Genomic DNA, 14,751 nt, shown 5'->3' with positions numbered 1-14,751 from the left:
CTAAGATCGGTACATGGAGTTTATTTTGAAATACTAGTAATTGCTGTTTTTGTGCTTCGTTTTAGTCGGACGAGTCAATCGCTTTCTTACTGTTATAATTATGAGTAGACATGATCATTTGATAAACATGCTTCTATGATCTGTATTGGCTTTAACTTGGACATTTATAAAAATTATGTAGCAAAGAGATGCATGCATAAAATAAGTTCTCGACATAAATTGGCTAAAATATCAGATAAGAATTTAGCCTCAAGCTATAAAACTTACAAGCTATAATTTATACGACGAAGATTAAGCCTCAAACTATAATACTTATGATGATGATGATACTGATGTATGTCTTTTATCCAGCGACAAATATTACATATATATTAAGGATGATGAAATGATAGCGATTCGCTGGATCTAATTGTCCAACAAAATAATTGAACCCGTAATCGAGGCTGGCCTGCTACCAGTCAATTCCATATTTAATAATAACCTGTTCATATATGTTATGCTTTAAGTGCATATAAAGTGCATATATTATTATTCTAGCAACACTTGTTTTGTTTTGATATCACTTTTTGTTGCATAATTTGTTTGATTTTTCTCCTTGTTTCTTTGTATCAAAAAGCTTAGTTTTTATTGTAAAATGGTGTTCCACAGCTTCCATTATCCTTGTGACTTGCTATTGTACTGATATCCAGTAGGCATGCAATTAATATTCTAAATACTAAAAAATATTTTTTAACAAGTAGAGATTACCCCGTTTTGATCCAGACTTCTTACCACTAGCATCTAAGATACATACACTGACAAAATATTGTACCCGCACTCATATTACAATCATCCTGTCTGTCCGTCCGCCGGTCTGTCCGTTCAACAAATATTTTAAATTTTCTCTTCAAAACCATTAGTATGCTTAGCATGCATTCTTTTGTCGATTTATTCCTTACACTCCTAGGGTCAAACTATCAAACAGAGTCCAAATGGTGTGATTTACGACTACAGTGGCTCGTGCTGTCGTCAACAATAAGCAAATACTCATACCGTTTTATCAGATACTAGTATATAAGGCATTGACTTTGAAAAATGTAAACTTTTCAAACGAAAATAAACATTTTTACAAGAGTAAAATTAACACAAAAATGACAGAAAGTAACCAACGACATCCACTGAATTGAAAGCATCTGACTTGGGAAAGCCAATATAAAATTTGGCCTGATTAAACGCGTTTACCAGCGCTCAACACTCTGGTGTAACAGCACAATATAAGAAAAAAAAACCTGTAAAATTCAGTTGGAAATAGCTCAACTAATCAATATTGAATTAAGCCCAAAACAATCACATTTTTATGATGAAAGACACAGAGTACCGATCTTCAAGTACTCCCAGGTACTGAAAGCTTATTCTAAAATGTTAAATTACCTGAGAATATTAAACGTATTTAGTTAAAAAAAAATAATAGGAGATATGGCATAATTGCCAATAAGAAATGAAGTTGATGTAAGCAATGATAGGCAACCGAACGGCCTTCATCAATTAGAAAAATCTATACCGTATAGTCGACTATAAATGGAACCAACTTGAAAAATATGAAACAATTCAATTGAGAAAACTACCGGCCTGATTTAAAACAAAACAAGTTACGAAAAACAAATATAACAGATATGAACCAACGACAACAAGTGAACCACAGGCTCCTGACATGGGACAGACACATAAAGAATGAGTGCTGAACCCCCACCCCCTAAGCCTTGGACAGTGGTGCAACAGCACGACATAAGAACAGCCTGTAAAAACCTTCCTTCAGAGAGCTTGGTTTACACATATATACATATTCAAAGTAATTATTGATATAAAATGTGTTTTCAGCCGTATATCACCTTCAGTGGTGATCCTATGCATAAATATGTCGTAGAGTTTAACTTTTGTATATAAATATATACCTCTAATGCGAGACAAAAATAATTGAATCTAAACATTTTTGCTTAACTCAATCAATATGTGATACTTTTAGAATCCACTTCTAGTTGGATTAGTAAGAGTTGTCTTAATCCAAAAACAACTATGACAATATCAAGCCTTACTTATTAAAAGTACGTGTTAAAAAGAAAATTACTGTAAAGACTGAAGTGGCAATATAGTTGTCTTAAAAGTGTAACAAGTATATAAATTGGCATTTTCGTCCACTTTTAATCAGAGATACCTGGGACAGGACATTTTTTTAGCCAATTACTATGAACTATTAATTGATATTTTACTATCCACAGCGGTCAATGTTTATATGCAGATTAGTCATCAATTGCTAATAAATCACACCTTCCAAATTACAATCTATATAACGAATTGGTGTACACATTTATTTACATATATCATTATATTATTAATTACAAAATTCTTCTTTTTTAATGTTAGTTGACTTTTATTTGAAAGAAAAGTGTATGTCAACTATTAAAATTTAAAGAAGTACAAGACATGTATTAATTATTTTTAAATATACACATCCCTTTGTCGAACGTTTTCCCTTGGGAAAAAAATCGGAGATTGTAAATAAACAAGATTAACTGCAGAAAAAGATAGTGTTTGAAATGATGCTTAATAAAGTATGATGCAATCCCAGTTATCAACTTTAACAGAGACAAATTCTGACTAACACTTTGAATTCGATATTTCTGAAATTGCTTGAAAAATCTCTGTCATATAATAAATACCCTAGGAAATTAAATATTATAAAACATTAAGAGACGAAAGGAAAAAGGGAAACCAATCTGATAACGTCAAATAAAAGCATGTCAAATATTAAATAATAAAAGGTTCACTAGCAAAGTATATCGAAAAACAAAGTCATGGTCAAAACCATGAAAGACAACTCCAATAAATCGTATGATAGGTAAAGATACGTGTATATACGTGGTCTTATGACAGTGAAGTTTTGGCGGGAATCTCAATAATCACGTGATATATAAATATCATGATTTCTTTCGTTTTTCATCATCTTAGAAATACTTGATGTTGATAAAATTTATCCTGAATGGGTTTTATAGTTTAGGAATACTTAGTTAAAACTTGAATGACGCATTTAACAAAATTAATAGGTTAGCAATAACCGGTCCCGTTACGTTCGTACGTCGAGTTAGGTACGTATGTCATTTTATTGGAAATCTCTAATAGCAAATACTGGTCCGCTAGGAGTCAGAATAATGTGTCCCGCTAGCGGATATGTCTTCTTGCTGAATGTTACTTTACTCAGGCTCGGCGTGTAGTACACAGCAGGGTGTAGATTTACATTAAATGAACATTTTCTCGTTTCTTGCATTGAATTTGCAGCTGGACATTAAAAAGCTACACATCAGCATCATCCTTTTCTACAAAAGACATTATTTGTAAGTTCATATATTCAAATCTCTTACTCACGATAAGCACAAAACTGTAAACTAATGCAAAGACATAAATTGTTATATTAATTGTAATGCTACCATTCTATCTAAACTAGCTCTGTTTGAATCGGCGATTACCTACTAGTTGAATTTTACTTTTTATAAAGCGTATTGTGAATTGTGGTTTACAACGTTGTTACAGTTTTTTCTTTTTTTTTTTCATAAGACATGACACTAAAAAGTTTATTATATTATCTAGGTTTTATTTTGCTAATATGAAAGGAAGAAAAGTTGCAGTTCAAACAGCATTAAAACACTGGAATAGCACTGATACAAGATCATCTGACGTGTGTGACGTCTACAGATCCAGACTTATTAATTACAACTGCATGTTTAGTGGTTGCTTTGATCAACGAACAGTGATTCGTATGGTTTAATGTAGGGTTGATAATATATTTTGATCACAAATTCTAACTTTCAAGCTACCTTTTATGATCTTGTACATTTTAATTTTAGCATCTATTTCACGTTTTACCAGAATAGAAATCTGTTAACTTTGTGCACATTTTTTTATCATATTCAATCGAGAAAAAAAACCGTGGTCACACTCGAAAAAAAGCAGATCAAATCACTCGAAAAAAAAACTTATTCCCAGCCGGACACTATACCTACTGTGAATATCGATAGTATAGAACTTACTTATATTCACTGTATGTTTCATCAAACTCCGTAATTAGAAGACAACAACCGTGAGGCATTCTTAAATTATATTTCATTGCATGATATAAAATTCAACATCAATGACTGTACGTGCTTCCCATGAAACAAAAAAGGTTGTTATAAATCTAAATTTCATTGGTGAAGCATACTTATATTATTATCAGAATTGAATGTTTCTTTAGTAATTCTAAAAGGTTGTTAAGAGCATTGATCATGCTCATACAAAATGTGCTTCCGAATCGTTAAATATCCAAATAAGACTACAAAAAGAAGCATTCAATAGACAATTTTCATATTACCGATTTTGTACTCAGGAGTTTATATTTTTTCGACAGGTTACCTACTCTTTGGAAGGACATCCTGGTACTCGGCTAAGTAAGACCAACGTAAAGAAGTAAATCAAGCTTTCAATTGGTACAATTTTGGGGGGAAACTAACTGTTTCATGTTTTCTATACACGACAAAATAATCGGTAAACAGCAAACTTTCCCCCAAAATGCACAGATTATATGTGTGAGTCTACTTCATTTGGTTGCTCTTACTTGACAGAGTACCAGGATGTGCAACCACACATTAGGTAACCTGTCAAAGAACTATATAATCCGGAGTCAAAAGTTGGTAATATGAAAATAGTCTATTCTTAATAAATTTGCAAACAAATAATTTTGCAAATGTACGGAAAGATCTGAACTTGACGATTGCTATTTAACTTTCGTATTTGTTTCTTTTAAACACTGACAAATCCGATAGAGCATCCCTAATATTCTACATAACAGGTTAAATGTAGACAAAAGCTCAAAGGTAAAATATCAGTTCATGACATGCATTAGAAAAATACAATCAAGTATACAGTCTTATTTCAGATATGATATAAGTTTTATTATCACTACAGATTGAAGAATCTTGGAAGTTTGCGGGTTTTGTTTGAACGATCTTCTTTTGTTTTAAAGCTAATTTGACACTAATTTACTCTTGAAAATTGGACAGAAAAGCTTCTTATCAACAATATTTTGGAAATGATTAGAAGAAACATGTATCTATAAATACTTGAACACACTTGTACAATTGAGAGTTGATTCTATATCTTCTTACACAAAATGTACATGAAATAATATTACACAGAAATAATAAGATGTGGTATGAGTGCCAATGAGACAATTCTACATCTAAGTCACAATGTGTAAAAAGTAAACAATCATAGGTCAATGTAATAGACTTCAACATGGAGCCTTGGCTCACAGAGAACAACAAGCTATAAAGGGCCCCAAACAAATGTAACGGACTGCAATAAATATTGAGAAACTGCAATTTTCATTCTCAAAATGGTTTGTTTTAAGACTTTGCAAAAAGGCCAAAAGTCTATGGGTTTTCGCTAAAAATCTGTGAGTTTATTTTAATGTCTGAATACTTAAATATATCGTTTTGAAAAACCATATAGGGAAGGAGGAACCCTTCGCATCTTTGTTGGAAAACTTAATTTTATTTTTGTTAGAGAAATTGCAAAATGCTTTTTAATAATGCAGCTAAATACAATTTATCTATTAAAGAACTTGCATTACATTTCATAAACATTATGTCACCGGAGCGCTTTTATTGATGTTCCTTCATCAGGAGCGCTCAAATGAGTTTTCGATGCCAAAATGTTGAAATGTCCACTCATGTTAAGAGCTGTATAACAATGGGAGTTTTTCCTTGGGTAGCTTAAGTTTCTTCATACTAAATTTATCAAATTGAAAATTTTAAGAAAGGTATGTTATAAATCATGTTTAACTTTGTACCGAAGCAATGACTACTGAGCTGATGATACCCTCCACTAGCAGTGGTAATGACTAAGTGCTAGTAAAATGAAAATTCACAGTAAAAAGAATGCAAAGCGCTTCTCTGGATATACGAAAATCGATGTAAATGGTCATTAACATACACAACAGAAAATAATAACGCTTACTTAGATGCATATCATTTTATTTGTTCTTTTTTGCACAAATCTCTAATAATTAACATTCTTCATACCACAAGTGAATGAGAAGGCAAGCTTAAGTGGAAGTTTTGGAATTAAGAATCTATAATCTACACTAGAATGGTAAACAAGCTGATATATTAAAAATATGTCGGTATTGAATTTGTTAACATCAGAGCAGTAAAAATAAAATTAGAAATATATTCTAATTTCTTCCTTTGTTGAATTGTTAACACCATTCAAACATAATATTATAAAGGTCGTAAAATTATTCAAGCATTCTGGAGACAAAAGATAAGTCATAAAAGTGCTTTTAACATAGAACTCACCCAAACGTTTGAAAAGTCCAAGATTCATCGTTTATTTTAAAACGTTTGAAACATAAAGAATTTTAAAGATAACAAAATGGCGCAAATTTGTATTTTATTTATGGTTATATGACAAAACATCAAATGTTTGTGCTTTATAAATAATAGCAATCCGAATGTTATTTAAGAGAAAGAAGCATACCTGAACAGGAGGAGAAATCAGCAATCTTAAACGTTAGATTTTCTTTATATTTGACTTGTTTGGCTAGTTTTTATTTGTATGAAAAAATGTAAACATATGCTCATGTACAAGTTCTATAGATGATATATATGTCCAAACAGCTCGATCAGTTGTTGGTTGTTGATTTTTTGCAAATATACAATTTCTCGTATATTCAATTATGTTTTTTTCATATCTTTTGGACATCTTCACTCGCCTGTCGAAAGTCAAAAACACTCTTTAGGTTTGTCTTGACTAAATCTTAATAGTTTGTATATTGTCCGTAGAAAAAACGACATATACTATATGGACACACAATATAATATACAATAATGCCTGGTACACAATATGAATTTGTAGTATAGAAGAGGCGGATGATACCAAAGGCATAATCATAATTTATTTGGCGAAAATATCATGTAAAAAAAACGTGAAATTATACCACAGATTTAGCAATACCATCCTACCAAAAAGCCGATTTGTATCATTCATGATACCATTCAGCATGTTCAGCATGTTAAAGCCAATTCATGAATATGGTTGCAAATGCAGTTCTTGTGCTTGTTTTGAAACCTACTTGTATACAAGTACCTGTGATTTTCTTAATAAAAAAAAATATACACAACACCTCATCTGTGAAATTTTGTACATTTTATTTTATCAAATATACAGTTAAATTAATTGTATTTTGAAAACAGATTATACTAAAACTTTAGCATTTTATATCATGTAATTTTAACACAATATAAGAACTTGTTCAAATTGCTAAAACGGCTAAAATTTTAGCTGAATAAATTGAATCGATTCTTTGGTAGCTAAAATTTTTGCCGTAAGAGTTTTGAATTTAAAGTTTCAGTAGGCTAACATTTAGTTTTAATATATAAATTTATTGTATATTATATGACATAAAAAGGGAATGCTAAAATTATAGCAATCATATTATTTCTTTTCGTTTTATTGCAGGATAATATGAAAGCAGTTGTGAATATCTTTTCTTTTTTCTTTGATAAATTAATTGTATTTAGCTGTATTATTGAAAAGCTAAGTGCAATTTTTCTAACACAAAAGAAAATGAAGATTTCCAACAAAGATGCGAAGTGTTCCTACTTTATAACATGGTTCTTTAAAAAGATATATGTAAGTATACGGACATTAAAATAAACTCACAGATTTTTAGCGAAAATCCATAGACTTTTGGCCTTTTTGCAAAGTCTAAAAACACACCATTTTGAGAATGAAAATTGCAGTTTCTCAATATTTATTGCAGCCCGTTATGTGTAAAACAATTCAAACAGGAAAAGCAACGGTCTAATCTATTTAAAAAACGAGAAACGAGAAACATGTTTATTAACAACCAATTTCGTTTTTACTGGACTAAGGAGGTTCTATTTGAATAATCTATTGCGAACAAAACTTAAAATTTTGGTTCTCGGAACGATTTAGAGATTGACATATAATGTCTATGTTTTAAGATCTTGTGTCTATTGCGTGAATGCGTACGTGCGTCCGTTCGTATTCATTTCAAAGGTTGATTTGACTTTAAAATTCAAGAGATAAAACCAAATTCCTTTGCAATATATTTCACAATAAAGCCATTTTGAAATCATCTAATTTTCAATCTTTACTTATATTTACGGTATCATAGATTCACGTGTGTATTTTCTATTGCCATTTCGCAGTAAGAAGACAAATGAATAAACGGTAGGCTTACTTGGAAGGCCTGCTCCGAATGATTCAGACATACAATTCATATGTTAATTTATGCAAAAATCCTTACCCATTCATATATTCCATAGTAAATCACAACCCAATTATATATCTTTCCCAGCTATCATGACATCTAATTTATACATGAACCACATGGACTCATTCCTATTATTAGATAAATAGATCAGAACACAGTTTTGACAGAAATCTTAGGAGGAGATGAAAATGTCTGACCCATTTCCACATAAATGCCTACCCATTGATATATCACCTCCGTGAAATAGCAATGATATATTTGACATTCCAAAATCGTGACCCATACCAGAGGCACCCCCTAGGATATGTAGTATTGGTTTTGCTTATGTTGAGGCCATATAGTCCTATAATTGCTTACCTTCTACATTATTTGGTCTCTGGTGGAAAGTTGTCTCGTAAGCAATTATACAATATCTTCTTATTTTCATATTGTTACTAAACTATTTTTTTTCTATTTTCTAATTCGATCATTTTAGATCTGTTTTTTTTTTTTTTTTTTTTTTTTTTTTATTTGTCAAAATCGCATTGTAACTTTTAATTTCTGAATCATTTAAAAAAACTTTAGATACTTTGTCATCAAATGAATAAAGTACGACGAGGCGCATTACTATTGATTCTGCCCTTACTTAAACTTTTCGAGTTGGTACGAACAAAAACAACATTCCATTGGTTGACTTCCGTTACAACAATACTAGTGTTGGTTTGATCATCAATGTATTTGCTTTTACTCAAAATGCTTCCAATTGGTGCAGAGTTTATTATTATTCCAGACGAAACGTTTTCATGATAGTCTGCAACTAAAGTCCAGGTAAAACGTATATTCCATGGTCTGGTGAAGCGAACAGGCTACTGCATTGACTGTAAGCGGATCTTATGTTTGTTTTCACTACGTCAAAAATGAGAGTCTGGTGACGTCCTGGGTTTGCTTAATGCGTGTTAATGTACGTGTAGAAATCTACCATATTGTTCGGATCTACATCTGCAAAAAGTGTATTATTAGAACGCTTTCTGTATTGTATATGTCGTAGAAATTTGCCATCACTCGTAACGATTTTAATGAAAGGTTTATTATCAAATGATCAAATGTATGTCTTGTTGAAGGCATCAGGATTTTTTTCAGCTAAAGTCATAAAAATCATTTTAAGAATTTTTTCTTTGATAGCTATGAGCGCGTTTTCAAAATGACTGATGTGCATACTTTAATCACATCAATCTGTACATTTCATGTCATTTGAAAATAACTAAGATCTATACCAAAAATGGAACAAGGTATAAAATAAAATACTGCTGCAAGGCATTGCTTTTCATGTACGTTTAGATAAACCTGCAATTCGAGAATATGTTGTTAAAGTACATGTACTTGTTGGTGTGATCGGGATGAAAAAAGACAATATTTCATATGCATGTACTTCGATAATATTAATTATAATACTGGTTAAAAGAAATTGATATATATTTTTTCAAGTTTTGTTAGTAAACAAAGTAATACATGTGTAATATAAAACAGATATTCAGTGCATTTATCTTTTTTTAAATTTTCAACAAAATAAGATACAACTACATTTTACATCTGTTTAAAAAAAATGTCTACGTTCATTGCATGTCAGTATATGTTGATTGACAATATTCATATAATGTCATATTTGATGCACCTACAGCTAAATCATGTCATATTTGATGCACCTACAGCTAAATCATATATCATTCCAAAGCATATCATCTTTAATATGTTTTTGACTGCTCGTAAAATATTCCCACAGTGCAATTTCCGTTAAATCAAAATCAAAGGTCAAGGACAAACAATGTTTTTTTTTCCAAGATGTCAGCGTCATTGTATATCCTATCTTCTAAATACTGAAATAATGTCTGAAGACAGGGAAACGTTTAGAACAGGGATAAACAGTCACTTTGGAATAGTAATGACCTTAATTTAAGTGAAAGGTTTAGCTAGATATAAGACCAGGTTTAGTCCACCATTTTCTACATGAGGAAATGCCTGTACCAAGTTAGAAATATGAAAAAAAAGTTGTTTTCTATTCCTTTGATTGGTTTGATGTGTTTGAGCTTTTGATTTTTTTGCCATTTGATAAAGGACTTTCCGTTTTGAATTTTCCTTGGAGTTCGGTATTTTTGCTATTTTAATTTTTGATCAACAGCAACTGGCATTACCAGGGAAAATGATAAAAATGAGTGAAAATAAAACATCTGTTTGTGATGCAACTGCTTATCACTTATAATAAAATAAAATCCTTCATTTAGAAGTTAGAAAGTTTTTGAAAGCTTCTATTAACTTTACCAAGTCAGGAATATGACAGTAGTTTTTCATTCCTAGATGTGTTTTAGCTTTTGATTTTGCCATTTGATAAATGACTTTCCGTTTTGAATTTACCTTGGAGTTCGGAAATTTTTGTTATTTTACCTTTTACTACAATCATACGGTTGTCTTATCCATGTTATTGTTTGATGTTTTATTTCATTATAGATTTTAATAGAAACAAAGGACTTTTTTTATAAACAAAAAAGCAATCATCGACGATACAATGCTTACAAATTTAATACGCCAGTCGAACGTTTAGTCTGCACCAGATTAATTAGTGGCGCTTGAATCAAAACAGTTTAATACGTAGTTGAAAATCAGTCTAAAGCTAATAAATATACAGCACCGTGCAAGCTTTATTGACAAATGCATGCAATGATCGACGAATGAAGATGTAAGTTTGAACTTTCATGTACTAGACTTTGTAATGCTCCTTGTGTCTTTTCGAAGTAAGTAATTGTTTAGATAATAAGGTTTGAACTCGAAGATTTTCGGTATTGGGAGTCTGAATTTACTTTGCTGTAACCAAAATTGTATGATGAATGCCCTTAATTACAGTACTTTCATTAAGGTTTGAGAAATTCAGAGTGCTATTTTAGTATACGTGCATTCCGGAAGGTCGTCTTTCGCTCATTGATTAAAAATTGACATATGATACATGTACTAACAGGATCTATATATAAAAATATATACATATAAGTACGTCTAAACAAATGACAACTCTACGACAGATCCATCTTTTGGATCCCAGTAAAGGTGATACACGGCTGAAAACATATTATATTAATGAATACTTTAAATATCAGCACAACAATGTTAAATCTGCAAAGGACAAGGTTCACTTTTTGCCAAATATGGCTTAGAATTTCAACTTTATCATACAATTTCAAAATTGCTATAATTTGGTTCTTAAATTGATCTATTTTCAAATGCCTTACTTCTTTGTTAAAATTTTTTTTTATATAAGAGTACATTCTTGGCTTCAGAATCAGCACATTTAGGATATATTGTCGAAATACGATGATTTTATGCATTTGTTTGACCTAAAAGCTTAAGGAAACCCTTAGCTGCAACCTAGGATCCAAAATGTTCTGTAATCAAAACTTGCCAATGATGATATTGAATCTTTTTGGATTATGGACGGCGGCCAAAGTAAATTATGCAAAAATATGTTAAGAATAATTGAAAATTTGACTAAACCTGACGTTACAACACAAAATATGCATACTTAAAGAGTCAATACTTTGTCATTTTTAATGTTATGTGCCAAAATGATGTTATTTTATATTAATAGTAATATCACAACTATTTCTATGTAAGATTTGTAGTGATTTGGCCTGATTAAAACAAAATCAAAATCTTAGGGCCAATTTTAACCCTTAGTGAACCTACTCCTTTGCGGAAGCAATGTTTTGTTCTTCCCTCACCGAAATTCGAACTCATGCTATTGGATTATTGTGACAACACCGCCTGCACTGAGTCCAGCGCTGTAGACAACTCGGCCACCTAGACTGAAATAAAATTCAGCTCTCTGTGGTCTAATGTTACCTTTCCTCGTCAGTAGAATCGAGAGTTGTAACACAGTACATGATAAATTAGGTACGAAGATGGAATTGATTGCAGATTAGCTAGATTATCTGTCGTAAATGATAGTAAGATGCAGTCACGGGAATAATTATTTGATAAATACGTCTAAACAAGTGACATCTCTACGACAGATCCATCCATTGGATCATCAGGAAAGGTGATATACACATGTACGGCTGAAAACACATACATGTATTATATTCACAATTACTCTAAATATCAGCACAACAATGTTAAATCTGCAAATTTGCGGAAGCAAATTTTTGTTCTATCCTCGCCGGGATTCGAACTCATGCTATTGAGATATCGTGACAACATCGCCTATATATTGTAAAAATGAACTTTGAGCATATCAATATACCTTCCCATTTTTGCTTTAAGTGGACCTTCTCGTTCATTTTTCGAAAATTGCACTTTTCTGCTATCATTGCGCAAATAATGTCTTAATTTTGATTTTGATTTCGAACAATTGTATTATGTTCTATAAATTTTATATGATTTAAAAAAATATAATACATGCAAAAAAAAACATAAAGCGGAATTTTGATCAATTCTAGCAAACTATAAAAGAGAGACATACGATACCAAATAGGTTATTCAAACTCATAAGTCGATAACAAACTGAAAATGCCATGGCAAAGAACGAAATACAGCTAGACGACAAACAACAGTATACAAAACAGATCATAGAAAACTGAGACTGAACAACACGATCCCAAGCAAAAACCAATAAAATGTTGATTTGTACCCTTTGACCATGATTTAATTAAAATTTCAGTACATGTTTTTTTCAGACCGTGCAAAACATAAAGTACAGATAATCAGCCCTTGAATGATACAAGTATAAGACATTGTAGATTGTTACTTGGGTAATTTTAAGTAGTTGTGTAAGAATTTGTTTTTTAATGTTACTCTCACAAATGAAGACGTACTTGAAAAATAACCACAGTAGACGCGTTTGATCGTTCTGTTTAATTGTTGACAGCGATAATGTTAAGGAGGGAGTTCCATTATAAACAATTTAATTTTTTTCAGTATTGTTAAACAATATTTAATCAAATCAATGAACTGTAAATACTTATAGCATTTCTTCTTCTGTTTGATGTTTTCTACACATTCTGATTCTACAAATGTTTTTTGTCACGTAAAGCTATCTCAATTTCTCTGTGTTTTGCATCCTGTGTGGTTGTACGTAGTGAGATTTTTGGAAAAGTATAGGTCATTTTGGAACGAATCAATGCATCGTTTTCTAGTTTAAATTGTGTGTTAGTAAGATACAGGGAAACCTATATAAAACGAACCTATTCGGAACTTTAGGTTTTGTTCAGTTTTGGCAGATGTTTGGTTTAATAAGGTTTGATATGACTGGACGTGAGAACAAGTTTGGTTTAGACAGGTTTTCGGTTTTTACAAGATAAAGAAAATGCCTGTACCAAATCAGGATTATGACAGTTGTTATCCATTCGATTGATGTGTTTGAGCTTTTGATTATACCGTTTGCTTAGGGACTTTCTGTTTAGAATTTTCGATATGAACCTCAAAACCGTTAAGATTCAAATGATAAGGAAATACAGATAACAATTAAAGTTGAGCAAGTAAATGTCAACCCAATATAGATGGCTAATCTTGTTATCAATGTGAATTATCAAGATTCTAAACAAACCGGAGGAATCCACAATCAAAAGGTATTTTAGTATTAACCAAGTATGTTTACGTATATTTACAACACACAATTTATAATTATAAAATTGAGACAACCGCATTTAGTTTTTCGCCTTTCCTAATCTTTATTTTTTTTCCTTGGTGTTTTACAGATTGTTGATTTTCGTCTGTTCTTCTAAAGTTGTTTTTTTTTACCCCTGATTTGCCCGGCTTTGTTTATACTTAATCATTTATTATATCTTAATCAAGTTACAAGAAATTCCTATTCTCACCTATTTTGGCATTTTTTCCTGGTATTTTTTGAGAAAAATTAAAGGAATCACAAGAAACACTATCGCTCCTGTAACAAAGGGGGGAAATTAAAAATAGTAACATCTTCTTCACAGATTGCATCTAACTATGTTATTGTAAAGATTTACAAGCGCTTATTGCAACATTACAGTCATATGAACAAAGAATCACTAAATACAAGCTTATTGTTAAATTTTTAGTTCTCTGTCTGTTATTTGTAAGTCACAGTGAGTATAATTTTATTTTGTCAATGTGTACATTTTAATTCACAGATTTTACATTTTTTTGCAATATTCTGGTCATATAAATTCATATAAAGGGAATACTCAAAAACAATACGTCGCGATGGAAAGACAAACAATGGTGGGCAATTCACAAAAACAAAAACTACAGACTGATCAACACGACTCCGACTTGAAAATCGGGTACCCCGGATAGGTAAACTGCCACTTCTCTACTAGTGGCTACAGTCATGTTTTGCTTATAGCATTATAGCAAATATAGGGATTTATAGGCGACTATACGGTATGGGGTTTTCTCATTGTTGAAGGCTGTACGGTTGCCTTTAATTGCTTACATGTACA

The sequence above is a fragment of the Mytilus californianus genome, unplaced genomic scaffold (assembly GCF_021869535.1).
Source record: "Mytilus californianus isolate M0D057914Y unplaced genomic scaffold, xbMytCali1.0.p SCAF_10, whole genome shotgun sequence".
Lineage (NCBI taxonomy): Eukaryota > Metazoa > Mollusca > Bivalvia > Mytilida > Mytilidae > Mytilus > Mytilus californianus.
This window is presented reverse-complemented; position numbering follows the sequence as displayed.